General features: G+C 39.4%; 1 long non-coding RNA gene and 1 pseudogene across 3 annotated transcripts in view; both read left to right on the top strand.

The window, feature by feature from the left end:
• The window catches only part of LOC308610610, a 93978-nt gene that overhangs the window by 27384 nt on the left and 53200 nt on the right, over window positions 1–13394 (top strand). The window lies entirely within an intron of this gene.
• Window positions 225–6071, top strand: LOC308610614 (3-hydroxyisobutyrate dehydrogenase, mitochondrial-like; annotated as a pseudogene). The gene is made up of 2 exons: window positions 225–236; window positions 3274–6071. The product of its transcript is annotated as a 3-hydroxyisobutyrate dehydrogenase, mitochondrial-like (transcript).

Raw genomic sequence — 13394 nt, 5'->3', positions numbered from 1 at the left:
ATGATCAATGTCTAGATCCATTAATTTATTAAGGGTACCAAATGGTGATATTCTACTAACTAGATGATTATTCATTTACTAGCTAGAACATTATTTCATCAACTACTTGGTTGCCCTGAGTTACAGTTTAATTAGGAAAGGAAGAATAAATGTTTCTTTTATTTTATTTACCAGTTTTACAAAAAAAGAAAAAACAAGAGAGAGAAAGGTTGACTCTTCCAAAGATGACTAATGAGGTATTTTCTTGCTTTGTTGTTGTTTTCAGTGAGGTTGTTATAAATATCGATGCAGAGATTGTCCCCTCTTAGGTTCACGGATCCTGTTCAAGTTGGCTCCTGAGTCCTTTCCACACAACCACAGTAGTCTTTGAAGTCTTCCCAGCTCTCTTATATGACAAGAGGTACCAGGAACATCTTGTTCGTTTCTTATGCTGGATTTGAAATCAGCTGTTTCTCCAAGGAGACATTATCCACTGTGTTTATTCAAACTTGTGTTCCTTCTAGTTTAACCTTCTCTCGAGACATGATTTTTTTTAAACAAATTACTTACTGAATTTTTCACCTTTTCAAATCTTGCTATTCTCCAATCACTTCATTTCTGAATTTTTCTAATTTCTTTTATGTTTTTCTTAAAACCAGTTTCTATTCCTTTGAAAATTTCTTTTACTTTTTCCGCAATATCAGGCAATAAATTTCATTTGTTCTGTGGACGTGTCTTTCTGTGACGTTTTCAGGATTTGCTGGAACTTTCTTTTCACCCCTCTTTTTTCTTTTTTTTTCTCACTGATTTTCTACAGGATGTGAATGGAATACTCTTCTGTCGCTCATTTTTAAATGAAATAAGTTTCCACTTTAGGAGGGAAACATAGATCAGAATATAATTTCTAGCTTCAGAACTCCAGGGCTCACTATCTTCTATTATTTTCACAACATAATTTTTTTTATTTATTTATTTTTTGCGGTACGCAGGCTTCTCACTGCTGTGGCCTCTCCCGTTGTGGAGCACAGGCTCCGGATGCGCAGGCTCAGCGGCCATGGTGCACGGACCCAGCCGCTCCGCGGCATGTGGGATCTTCCCAGACCGGGGCACGAACCTGTGTCCCGGCAGGCGGACTCTCAACCACTGCGCCACCAGGGAGGCCCCACAACATAATTTTAAAAAATGACCTTAAAATTTCTAAAATCTTCCTCCTCGGCCCTCCTATGCCCATTTACCCAGGCCTCCTCTTTCCTGTCCTTGTTGAGTATGGGGATTTGTTCTGGAATGGTGCTTTGGTTTGATAGGTGTCAAGGTTTCACAGACCCCAGAACACTTGGCATCCTCAGAACATTTCAAAGTTCTTGCACTCAGCTGCAAAGTGGAGCCTGCAACATTCACTCCCGGTTTCTGCCGCTGTTCTCAGTGAGTTTTTCAATCTCAGTGAGTTCGTGAACCATAGTAACCTTTGGCTCTCCTTAAAGAGAGAGAGAGTCCTTCCCTCGTCTTCCTCCCACACACCTTGGGATACACATATGTAGGTCTTTTTCCTGTTGTTGGTTTGTTCCTACCTGGCTGTATGTTGCAGTTAATGTGGACACCTTGTTGTAGATGTTGTCTGTGGGTTTTTGATCTTGCTATCCTAGATGCTTTTCTTTCTTCTTTGTGGGGGTGGGGGGTTGTGTATTTAGGGGAGGGGTGGCATATTCAGGGATAAAGATCTTCTCTGTAGCCACCACCATTTCCCCAGAATCCTCTGCCATTAATATTTAAAACAAAATCATGGGAATCATTATCCGGATCCTTAGGATAATCATTACACTGTATCTGTCTTTTTTCCAGGCTTCAAGCTGCCTGTGGCTCGCCACGTTAGTATACTGACATGACTGGGCAATGCCTAATTTGATGGGCTCTTTCTGTACTACCTTCCTCCTAATCATGACAGTCTTGTACGCTATACATAGTCTTCTTCACTGATAGGGAATTTAGAAAATACAGGAAGCCATGGGTTTAATAGCTGAAAGTGGAATTAATGTGTTCTTTTTCTCAGGTAAAATATCATAAGACTCCTTAGGCCAAAGTTGTAAAATGAAATCGCAACTTTCCTGGAATCATTTTGCAAACGTGAATGCCCACATAAAGTACACTAGGACTTGAATCCAAGGAATAACACATTTTTAGAGCCTCCAAATGTATAAACTTAGTACAATTCTGCATTACTTCTTAAGGCAACTGAAGAAAATAATTTTGTGATCAAATAAATATTGATTTTATTAACAGTTATTTTAAAAGTTTACAAAACTTATAAAAAATGTTAAGGCTCTATCAGCCTCATCAGTTGTTATTTCTTTTCTAGAATCTTGGATTAAGGAACAGTCGTTTGAGGGGAAACATGGTATAAAATGGGAAGATAATCTAACAGTAAAGATAGTTATATCTCTTCCTGTGTGATGAACTACTCCTAAGCTTGGTGGTTTAAAACAGCAGGCACTTTATCTCCTCACAATTTGTGAATCAGCAGAATGGGCTGGGATCTCCTGGGTGGATCTATCTTGCTTTCACCTGAGGTGACTACTGAGGCTGCCATCATCTGGTTGCTGGACTGGGGCTGGTTGCTTTCACATGTCTGGCCATTGGTGCTGGCTGTGGCCTGTGCCTAGTCTCCACTAGGTTAGCCAGGCTTCCTAACATGTCAGGTTTCCATGAGGACAAGCCCTAAAGCACGAGTACTCTCCAAGCTTCAGCTCTTGATATGCCATTGGGCCAAAGCAAGTCACGTGACCAAGCCCAGGTCAAGGTGGAACAAAACTACACAGGGTGAGAAAACGGGGGGAGGGGCATTTGCACTGGGGGTCAGTAGTCTAACAAACTGCTGCAATAACTCTATAAAGAAAAACACCCCGGAGGACAACTGGTAAAAAATGAATGTGTGCGGGGTGGGGTGGGGTTTGGCATAGGGGGGCAAAGGCAGTAAACAGAGGCTACCAAAATCTGAAGATTCTGGAATTTTTGGAAAATCCACTGGGATTAAAGGAGTTACACAACCATGTTCTGACACCAGAAGAAAGGTGCCAGTTGAGCATCCGGGAAGTCTAGCGCTCTTCCTCCATCGCATCAATTTTCACGTTTCTTTGACTCAGCATATTTGTAGAATGAATCATGACTTTCTATAAATTTTTAATTCAGTTTTTCAAAGAAATAGTGACCTCGCTTCTATCTGCTGTGCCACAAAAATGCCGTAGAAAAAAATTCCTTCTGTTAAATCGCTCACTAGGTGAAACTGTATGTGTAACCTAGTACCAAAGAGGTATTAAGAATCGCCACAGCCGAGCCGGCCCTCCGCATCACGCACCCTATAGCAGCCAGTGGGTGAGCCGGGAGTCGAGGAGGTCACCGTGGGAAGGAGGGGCGCGGGCAGCGTGGCAGCCTCCTTCCGTCTCCGTGGAGCCACCTCCGGCCTCCGGTACAGGGAGTCGTCTGCAGCAGCCAGTGGTGGCCAGCCTTGCAGCGCTGTGTTCTAGGTCAGTAGCTTCCAAGACTCCAGTTGGATTCATTGGAGTAGGCAACATGGGGAGTCCAGTGGCAAAAGAGCTCATGAAACATGGCTAGCCACTCACCGTTGTTGATGTGTTCCCTGATTCATGCAAAGAGCTTCTAGATGCAGATGAACCCTGTAGTGTCTTCTGCAGGGGATGTAGCCGAAAAAGGTGACAGAATTATTACAATGCATCAATGCACTAGAAGCTTATTGTGGAGCAAATGGAATTCAAAAAAAAGTGAAGAAAGACTCACTATTAATAGATTCCAGTACTGTTGATCCTATGGTTTTCGGAGAATTGGCCAAAGAAGTTGAGAAAATGGGAGCGGTTTTCATGGATGCCCCTGTTTCTGGTAGTGTGGGAATGGCTCGATCTGGCCACCTCACACTTAGGATGGGAGGGGTTGAGCTGCTGTGGTGCATGGGCTCCCATGTGGTGCATCGTGGAGCTGTTGGGACTGGCCAGGCTTCGAAGATCTGCAAAAACTTGCTGTTAGCTATTAGTAGGATTGGAACTGCTGAAGCTATGAATCTGGGACTCAGGTTAGGGCTTGACCCAAAACTCTTGGCTAAAATCCTAAATACGAGCTCAGGACAATGTTGGTCAAGTGACACTTATAATCCTGTACCTGGGGTGATGGATGGAGTTCCCTCGGCTAATTACTATCAGGGCGGATTCGGAGCAACACTAATGGCTAAGGATCTGGGATTAGCATGAGACTCTGCTACCAGCACAAAGAGCCCAGTCCTTCTGGGCAGTCAAGCCCATCAGATCTGCAGGGATGTTGTGCGTGAAGGGCTACTCAAAAAAAAAAGACTTCTCATCCGTGGTCCAGTTTTTGCAAGAGGAGGAGACATTCTGAGTTTGCCCTCTGGCTGTGAACACTGAAACATTGAAACCAAACTGTGTCTTGGAGCCCCTTATGGCTCACTCCACAGGAAAATGGGCTTAATCAAAGGTCAACTGTCTGCTTTTGAGTGTGTAGGTCAGGGGTTCCCAACCCCTTGGCCTTGGACGGGTACCAGTCCACAGCCTCTTAGGAACCGGGCTGCACAGCAGGAGGTGAGTCGCAAGCAAGCCAACTAAGCTTCATCTGCTGCTCCCTATGGCTCACATTACCGCCTGAACCTCACACACCCCGCCCCCCCTCCCTGGAAAAATTTGCTTCCAGGAAACCGGTCCCTGGTTCCAAAAAGTTTAGGCACCTCTGGTCTAGGTCACAGTAGATCCTGGGATTTTTCACCCATTCTAAACTGCTTATTCTTTTTATCTATTTAGCAAACATATCATCTGTAATTTTTTTCTCTGCAAGCCACTGATGGTAACTGCTAGCTAGCTAGCTGATTGGCCTTTTTCAAAAGTTTGATTCCTAAGCATCTTCAGCTAAAACGCTGCCTACTTCACTCAGGATATTATTTACTCCACTTTACAAATAAAACTAAAATTGTTTTCAACAGGATAAAATCTATCCTCGAGGAAAGAAAAGAAATTGGTGTGAGAAAAGATATTAGAGAAAGGGGAAGTATAGTGAGTTACTACCTGTGTCCCTCAGAAAATTTGTCCTGTTAAATAACCCAGTGGTGATATTCTTGCATTGAGATTACTGGTTTATTTTCTAGGAGTTGTTAAAGCAAGAGAACTCCTTGCTGCATGTTATGTAATTTGGACTCTGTTACATTATCTTGTTGTGCCCCTCTTGTAACAACTTCCCATACTCAGCAAACTTGTTTTTTTCATATTTTTGCTTCCTTGTCCATTTTTACTGCATATTTTTTGACTTCAAAAGAATGACATCTTTAGAACTGTTTCAGAGCCAACGATGATATGTGCTTTAGATAATTATTACACTATGCTAAATATAACCATATTCTTTTGAATTCAAATAGATTTCTATGCTGATAAAAAAAGAGAGGCACATTTCATCAATGTTTAAATAGTATCCTTCTTCCTCTAAAACTTAAAATAGGATTCAGTCTGATTGCTAAAGGGTTATTTTCTTCAACAACAAGAGCTGACTTAGGCCATTTCTTGGCAGTGGAATCTGAGCATAGAGGTCCCTGTCTGACTGCCCTTTGTTTCTCACTCACAGTATCCTGGGTGAGTGTAATGGACGGGCGTGCCCTTATGACTTAGCCCACTGCTACTGCTCCTGATGAGGGCTAATGGTGTGGGCCACTTTAAATCTTGCCCAGCAAAGTGCTGACATCTGGGGTTTCCTATCAAGTTTACCAGATATTTCACAGTAATTTCATAATTTACACAACATAAAAACACTGATTTTGAGCTTAGGAAAGCATTTCATTTAAACAGATAGAGAACACTACTCTACAAAATGGTTTAAAATTTGTGAGCAATTGCATTAAATAAACTCTAATATAAATTAATCTAATACAAGTAAACTAATAGTTGCAAAGCTACTGGTTGCTTCAGAAGCGGTGGCTACGGATAACTTCAAAGTTGTTTCCTCAATTCATTAAGAGGAGAAACTATTTGCTGTCAGCTTCTTCTTGGGGAAGCTTAGTTTGATGCTGATTCGCGTTATGAATGTATAGGAACCATTACTGGTTCTTCCTTTCCATATTCAGTGCACCATTATACTTCTATCCTCTTAAGATCTGGATATCTGTTACTGCTCCTGTTGGCTGGAGCCTGGGAGGAGGAAAGCTATCAAGAAAAAAGGTCAACAAGTGTTAAAGATTTTTAGCATACCACTGAGACTTTTTATCAACCATAATCATAAGAAATAATAATTAAAATTACTTATAGCCTGGTCAGTGAGACCTTGAGTAAATTGTGGAAGCATCCATGTTTCATACAGTTTCAGGGGATGGATATTTCCTGTTATTAACTCTATATCCTCTTCAACTGGAACAGAGAGACCTTTCTCTGTTGAAGCAGTTTTGTCTTTTTCCTGGGCATTTTCAGTTTTCTCTTAGGAGAGACTTGTAAAGCTTACATATACAAACTTACACATACACGTATAAAGCAAAGAAGGGATAGGGCAGTCTTGAGAGGACACGGTTTTGTAGCAGGCACACAAGACAGAGCTAATACTCCCTGATTGCATTTGCCTCCCTAGCCCCATCTCCTTTGTGGAAAGCATCAGCATTCTGACTGGTCTCTGCACCCCACTAACTGGACGGAACACTGCATTGGCATTCTTAGGGAGCACTGATGGTCCCTCCGGAAACTGTGGTTAGAGCTTGTGCAGCCAAAGTGCACAGGAAAGAATCAAATATACTTCAGATAACATGCTTACTCTGTTTTGCTTAATTAGCACTTACTCCCTGTAAGAGGCTGATTTCTGCTTTGACAGGGAGTAATCAAACTCGGTATTCACGCAAACCATAAAATTAAAGTTAACATACCTCAGCTTTTCATCCTACTGGAAGAAATGTATGAAATCTAAAGTTATTTTTTAATTGCTGCTGTTTAGAATGCCTGAAGCCCATTTGCTGAACTTGTTAAAGAGCAGTGTTAATGAGGGTATTTTTCGTTTCTTTCTTTTCCGACCACAGCATGAATTCTCAGCCCAAAGTGTGCCCTGTTTCCCACAATAGAGACAGGGGAAAAAGTGCGAGTCTCTCACCACAAAGCATGAGACAACTACAAATACTTCTCTCCCAGAGTTAACATTGATGAGAGTCTTTGTGGAAAAGAACTTCCTCTTTTTGCGGGAATACAGTAGAAATGCAAGATGTATTCTCCACAATTTCACTATTGGAAAAATAATTTCATAGTCTCTCTCTCTCTCTCTCTCTCTCTCTCTCTCTCTCTCTCTCTCTCTATATATATATATATATATATATATATATATGTATATATATATATATATATATTTTTTTTTTTTTTTTGCGGTACGCGGGCCTCTCACTACTGTGGCCTCTCCTGTTGTGGAGCACAGGCTCTGCACACGCAGTCTCAGCGGCCCTGGCTCACAGGCCCAGCTGCTCCGTGGCATGTGGGATCTTCCCAGACCGGGGCACGAACCCGTGTCCCCTGCATCAGCAGGCGGACTCTCAACCACTGCGCCACCAGGGAAGCCCCATAGTCCATATTTTTTATTGGTCTTCTTAAAAACATACACAGTGTTTACAATAAGGAGTAAAAGAGAAGATTTTCAATGTGATATTTCAAGGAGCATTTTGTAAAGGCAGGATCCAGTGCCAACTTTGGAAAATTAACACACACCTATGAGATCAAAGAGTCACCTGCAAAAAATTTTATTATGTTTTTCTTTCATACTAGTTTCCTAAAGGTGCATTGTTACTTCTTGGTAACGTAATAGTCAGAAAATACAGCAAATAGTTTCTCCTCTTAATGGTGGCCATTTGAGGAAGAAGTAGCTCTTACATAAGTGTCTAGTGACCTTATCTCTTTTGATACAATACCTCTTGGTTTCAGAGGCTTGCACAGATTTCCTCTAAATGAATAAACTTAGTAAGATTTTTCTAACTATCAGTCTAAAAGTAGATTTAGAAATCTACTTCTGAAGCAGTTTTGTTAAGTAATTATTGGTCAGTTCTCTTTCTGATTGGTACTTCTTTCTGCAAAACAAATCCCTGTACTTAGAACAATTAATACCACCATCCCTGGCTCCTTGATTATTACACAGTGATGTTTCTTGAGAAAAAAGCTTACCCTTTTTGGGGGGAAACTTCAGTCCCTGAAGTAATACTTCATTAAAACTAGATCTGCTTCTAATGCCAGTGTGATGCAGATCAGTATCCCCTTTCTTTTGACTTTCCAGGATGTGTGAAGAGAATGGTATGGTTTGGTTTAGGAAGGGTTGTAGCTTAAGAGGATTGCATTATGTTTCTGTGTCACTTTGGGGGATTTTATTTCAATATTATATCCTGTTCTGTAAAAACACCCTAGTCATTCTCTTACTTATTATTAAATAATTAAACGCTGCCCTTTGTTTACTTTCCCCCTCTGATCAGAAGACTCCTCTCCACTCTAGGCCTTGATCTGAGTTCCCATTCATCAGCTTGTAGTAGATACACTTCTGGTTTCTGAAGTCAGACAGATATGGGTCCCATTTCTGTCTTCATCAGTTATAATTTAGCCTCTGATATATGCATACCAGAGCTGGGAGTGACAAACATTTTGCTTCTCCTTATTTTCCCAGGGTTCTGTGCATTTTAATAGAGGATCACAATATTTGAAGTAGAGCTGGGATGGGGTGGAACGAAAGAGCAGGAAAACATGCTTTTAGGAAGGTCTGATATACAAATCACATGGAGGTAACTGCTTGAGGGAAAACCACCCCTACCTGAGTATTGTCAATAAAGTAGCACAGGGAGGCAAACGAATCAATTGTTCACTAAAAATATTCTTCTTTAGAAGAATAAAATTCACAAGAAAGCCTCATTGCAAATAAAATATATTTGTTTTCCTAAAGGAAGATATTTGGAAAGTCGTAGTAAATACCTCTTTTGACCTTCTGTGTCCCTAGTGTTCTATCTCCACTAAGTTTTATGAACACTACATAGAGGAGGAGGCTGAGTCTCAAAGGCCATAAGTAAGAGATGGATTTCAGAGCCTTTGCAAGGTCCTTTATGCCCCATGACTTCCCATTGCTTGTGCTTTTCATCCAGATAGGTGCTTAGGATACCAGAATGAATACATCTCTTTCGAGAGGTTTTTAACAGACATTAGATCCTAAACAAGTACAACACCTAACAAATAGGACAGAATGCTTTATTTAAAGCAGAAACAGAATAAATGCTCACCTAGTATCATTTAAATCCCCATTAAATTATTTTTTGAATCAACATGTTTATATTTGAGGGTATTTTCTTATTTTTTCCTAGTTCCCTTTACTTGCACCTCCTTTCTTTTTCACTTTTCCCAACTGAAATGTTTATGGTTTCAAAAGTAATTACTTCTTGAAGAAAGTTTTCATGTATACTAAGTGCTACCTAATGGAAGCCATAGCATAGAGTCTGCTAGCGTTTAGAGTGGTATAATACATAGCCAGGTTGAATCAAGTGGGAGAGAAGGTTCATCATTCTTTTAAACTGGCAGTGTTGCCAGAGGTGGATTAATATGCTCTTTGAATCTCTTATGTGCTGTAAGTCTCCTTGATCACAATCACTGTGTTAATGGTTGAGGTTTTGAATTAGTGGTGTCTCCTGGGCTCAGCTGGGCCAAGTCCCTTCACCTCTCTGGCCATATTAGGTGATGGTTTTCTCATTTCAATACATGATCTCTGTTAGAGGGAGTGTTGACTATACCAGACTTTTAACGTGGGCACCCAGAAAGTGGAAGAATCTCTCTACTGGTGATGAATCATAACTCTTTTCATTGTGAATATAGTCCTTCCCTTAGGTAAGGTAGGAACACCATGAAAAATAGAAAGTTCTCGGGTGTCTGTGGAAGCTGGAGTGCTCTCGACCTGTCAGCTCACTGGCAGAGCAGGCTTCGTCCAGACACTAGAGAACAAAATGTGAAATTGGCACCAGCCAGCCTCTCCATTGCACAGGATATCCCTATTTAAATTTGACAATCGGGATATTTTATAATTTGAAATTCTTGTCATCTGGTTTTCTTTAGTTTTTTCTTTGGGTTGAAAAGACTGAGAAGCTTGTTAAAAAATCTGGAATTCTGACGGTGAGGCTTAACCAGATCTATTGAGTCATCAATCAGCAAACATTGACCAATGCTTACCATTCCCTCAGTTACTATACTAAGGACCCAGACACGTCTCAGATAGTGGCCTTGCTCATTCACTGTATTTACAGTACTTTTTTCTAAATGTAACCAGAGCTCAGGTAAAGACAAGACATTGATTTGAGTCTGAAGTAAACAAAGCTGACTGGTCTGACCCCTTCAGTTTCCAGAATTCTTTTGTTTCAGGTAGTAATTTTCCCAGACCAATAGAACAAAGTCCTATCGTCTATTTATTTAATATTTTATCACAATAGTCCTTGCCCCTTTGACCTCTAGTGAGGAAACTTGCATAAGAAACTAAAATATGCTTAGGTTCTATGGGTAAGTGCAGATAATGATATGAATGAAATTGAAAATGAAAGCAAAGGTAGAAAAGCCAGTTCTGAATAGATGAAGTAAGACAGAGGTATTTGAAAAATCAAGTAGAAAAGATACAATAAGGAATGGAGAGCTTCTGGAAGTTTTCCAATAGGTGAGGGGTTGGTACATCATTTTCTTTTAATAACATGTCTGGCAGTTGTATGCCAGAGAAAGTTATAAGGGGGTTGACTATGTGCATGAAGTCCAGTGAGAACACTGTTTCTGTAGGCCACTGACGGTGTTCTGAGTGTACATTCTATAGTACTAGAAATTAAGTTAGGAAACAAAGGGTAATCTGATGTCATTTTAAATGACATTTCACAAATGATTAGAGAGCTAAAAGGTGTCTTTTTTCACTCAGCCAACACGTTGAGCACGTACTATGGGGCAAGCACTGTGTTTATGGGTAAGAGATAAAAGAAAAAATAAAGGCCAGAGGAACTCAAAAGAGAGTGTGAGAGATGCATAAACAACTCATTACAATCAAATAGGGAGAGGCTATTAAATAAATAGATCATAAAAATGTAACTTTGTAAAACAGAACTTAGAGTCACTAACCCTGCTAATAGGGGATATTAAAGAGAATGCCAACAATGAGGGGGTTTGGAATTAGGTTTTGAATGTCAGTAGGAATGTTCCACGTGGAGAGAAGGTCAGGGGCATACCAGGCAGAAGGAACATCCTGGACTTGAGAACCAACACAATATGTTTAAGTGATTGTAACTGAGATTTTTTTGACTAGAGCGTAGGGTATAAGTTGCCAAATGGTAGAAAATAGAGTATAAAAGTTAGGCTGGAATAAAAGTATAAAGTGTCATAATTCTTATGATGAAAGTTAGGTGTTTTCCTACAAAATGGGTTACTTATAAATATTTTAAAAATAGAGACTGCTGTGTAAGGCTTGAAAAAACACTAAATCAGAGTTGTACAGAGCTCAGGCTTAGTGGTGAAAATTTCTGTATTTTGTTTTCCAGGTTGGATACTGTTACAATTCTTCAACCTTTCTTTTTCCTAAGTAAAGGCATCTGGTGAAAATATGGGATCCATTTTATCCTGGGGAAGTTTTGTCTTAACCTTTCTTCTATGTACTTTTCCTATTTAAAATGCTTTTGCAGAATCTAATCGTACGAAGTTCGGATACTTGAAGTACCTGCTCATATTCTCTCTTGGACATAATGGGAATAATTGGGAAGTCTTCTCTAATTTTGAGACTACCATGACTACTCTCTTATGTTGGTTATTCCTGTAGATGAACCAATTTTAGGTTCATCTGAGTGATTAGTTAAACTTACTCCTCACAGATTGATTCAGCAGGTCTGAGAAGATATCTCAGAATATGTATATAGAGAGATAAACAGTAAGAAGTTACAGTAAGCACAAAAACAGATAAAGATCATTCATAATTCTTCATAAGATCTTATTTTCTCTCATTTCTCTCTTATTTTTTTCATAACTTTTCTTTAATCATATGAAAAAGAAGGGAATTTACATGGAATAACAAAAGATATGCAAAACTTAAGGAAACACAATTTTCTTAAATTTCTCAAACTTATTTGTATAGGATTCAGAATGCACTTAAAATGATTAAATGACTTAAGCTAAATCTTTTTTATTGCAAACTGTTTTAACCCAATTAACCAGGCAAGAAACTGAGAGTCATTCTTTACTCTTCTCCCCACCCTTAAACTCTGGAACAATCCCTAAGAATCGTCATAATTATACTATATATATATATATATGTATGTGTGTATATATATATATATATATATATATATACACACATATATATATATATACACACACATATATATACACACATATATGTGTGTATATATGTATACACACACACACACACACACACACACATATGTCCATTCTTCTCTATGTCCATTGTCATATCTTTTACATTTCTTACTCGGATGTAACATCCCAGTTCACTTTTTCCCTGACTCCAGTATTATTTCTGTCTTGTTTATTCTCTGCATTGCAACCTAAATTTCACTCAACGGCTTAGAGCTCTTTGATAGCTTCTCTTTAATTTTGGGGAAAAGGCTTCAAGCACTGTGCTCTTGCCTACTAGTCCACCCTCATCTGCTTTCTCTATCCTTACTTAGCATCTCCTTCTTCCATAAATTTTCAGCAATACTCAGTAGACTTCAGGGTTAGACTTCTCTTACTGCTGAACTTTCTCCAGGTAATGTCATCAATTTGTATCATACTTTACTCATTCAATCCTTGGTTAATGCACTCTCATCATACAAGTTTCAAAATAAACATTGAATCTCTGGCTTTTCATGACTTCCATTAGAGATTAAATTCCCTTTCTACGTGTTCTTATAAAACTTGGCTGTCCAGTTACCTATGAGAGGTAAAGTTCTATTTTATAGTTCATTGCCCCTACTACATTGTAAACTGCATGTGAACAATGTCCTTATTTACCAGTGTTGTAGGTACTCAATGAATATTTATTCTGTTAAAAGATTTATTCTGTTAAAAGTGAAGAGACTGTTTATGTTCCATAAATAAGAGAAAATGTAGCTCAGAACCAAGTAGTGGCAAGAGGCTTGAATAAAAGTAGACAATATTGAGAGAGAGTAGGAATTTAGGTTAGAGAGTACTTGGTTACTGAATTAATTGTGAAGGTGAGGGATGATTATACAGCGTCCAGAGTTTTATTATTCCTTTAAATTAATTTTTATTAGAGTGTAGTTGCTTTACAATGTTGTGGTAGTTTCTGCTATACAGCAAAGTGAATCAGTTATACCTATACATATATTTCCTCTTTTTAATATTTCTAACCATTTAGGTCACCAGAGAGCATTGAGTAGCGTTCCCTGTGCTGTA

The sequence above is a fragment of the Mesoplodon bidens genome (genome assembly GCF_964165515.1).
Source record: "Mesoplodon bidens genome assembly, contig: HAP1_SCAFFOLD_397, whole genome shotgun sequence".
NCBI lineage: Eukaryota > Metazoa > Chordata > Mammalia > Artiodactyla > Ziphiidae > Mesoplodon > Mesoplodon bidens.
The sequence above is the reverse complement of the archived record's forward strand: the minus strand, read 5'-3'. Positions and strand labels throughout refer to the sequence as shown.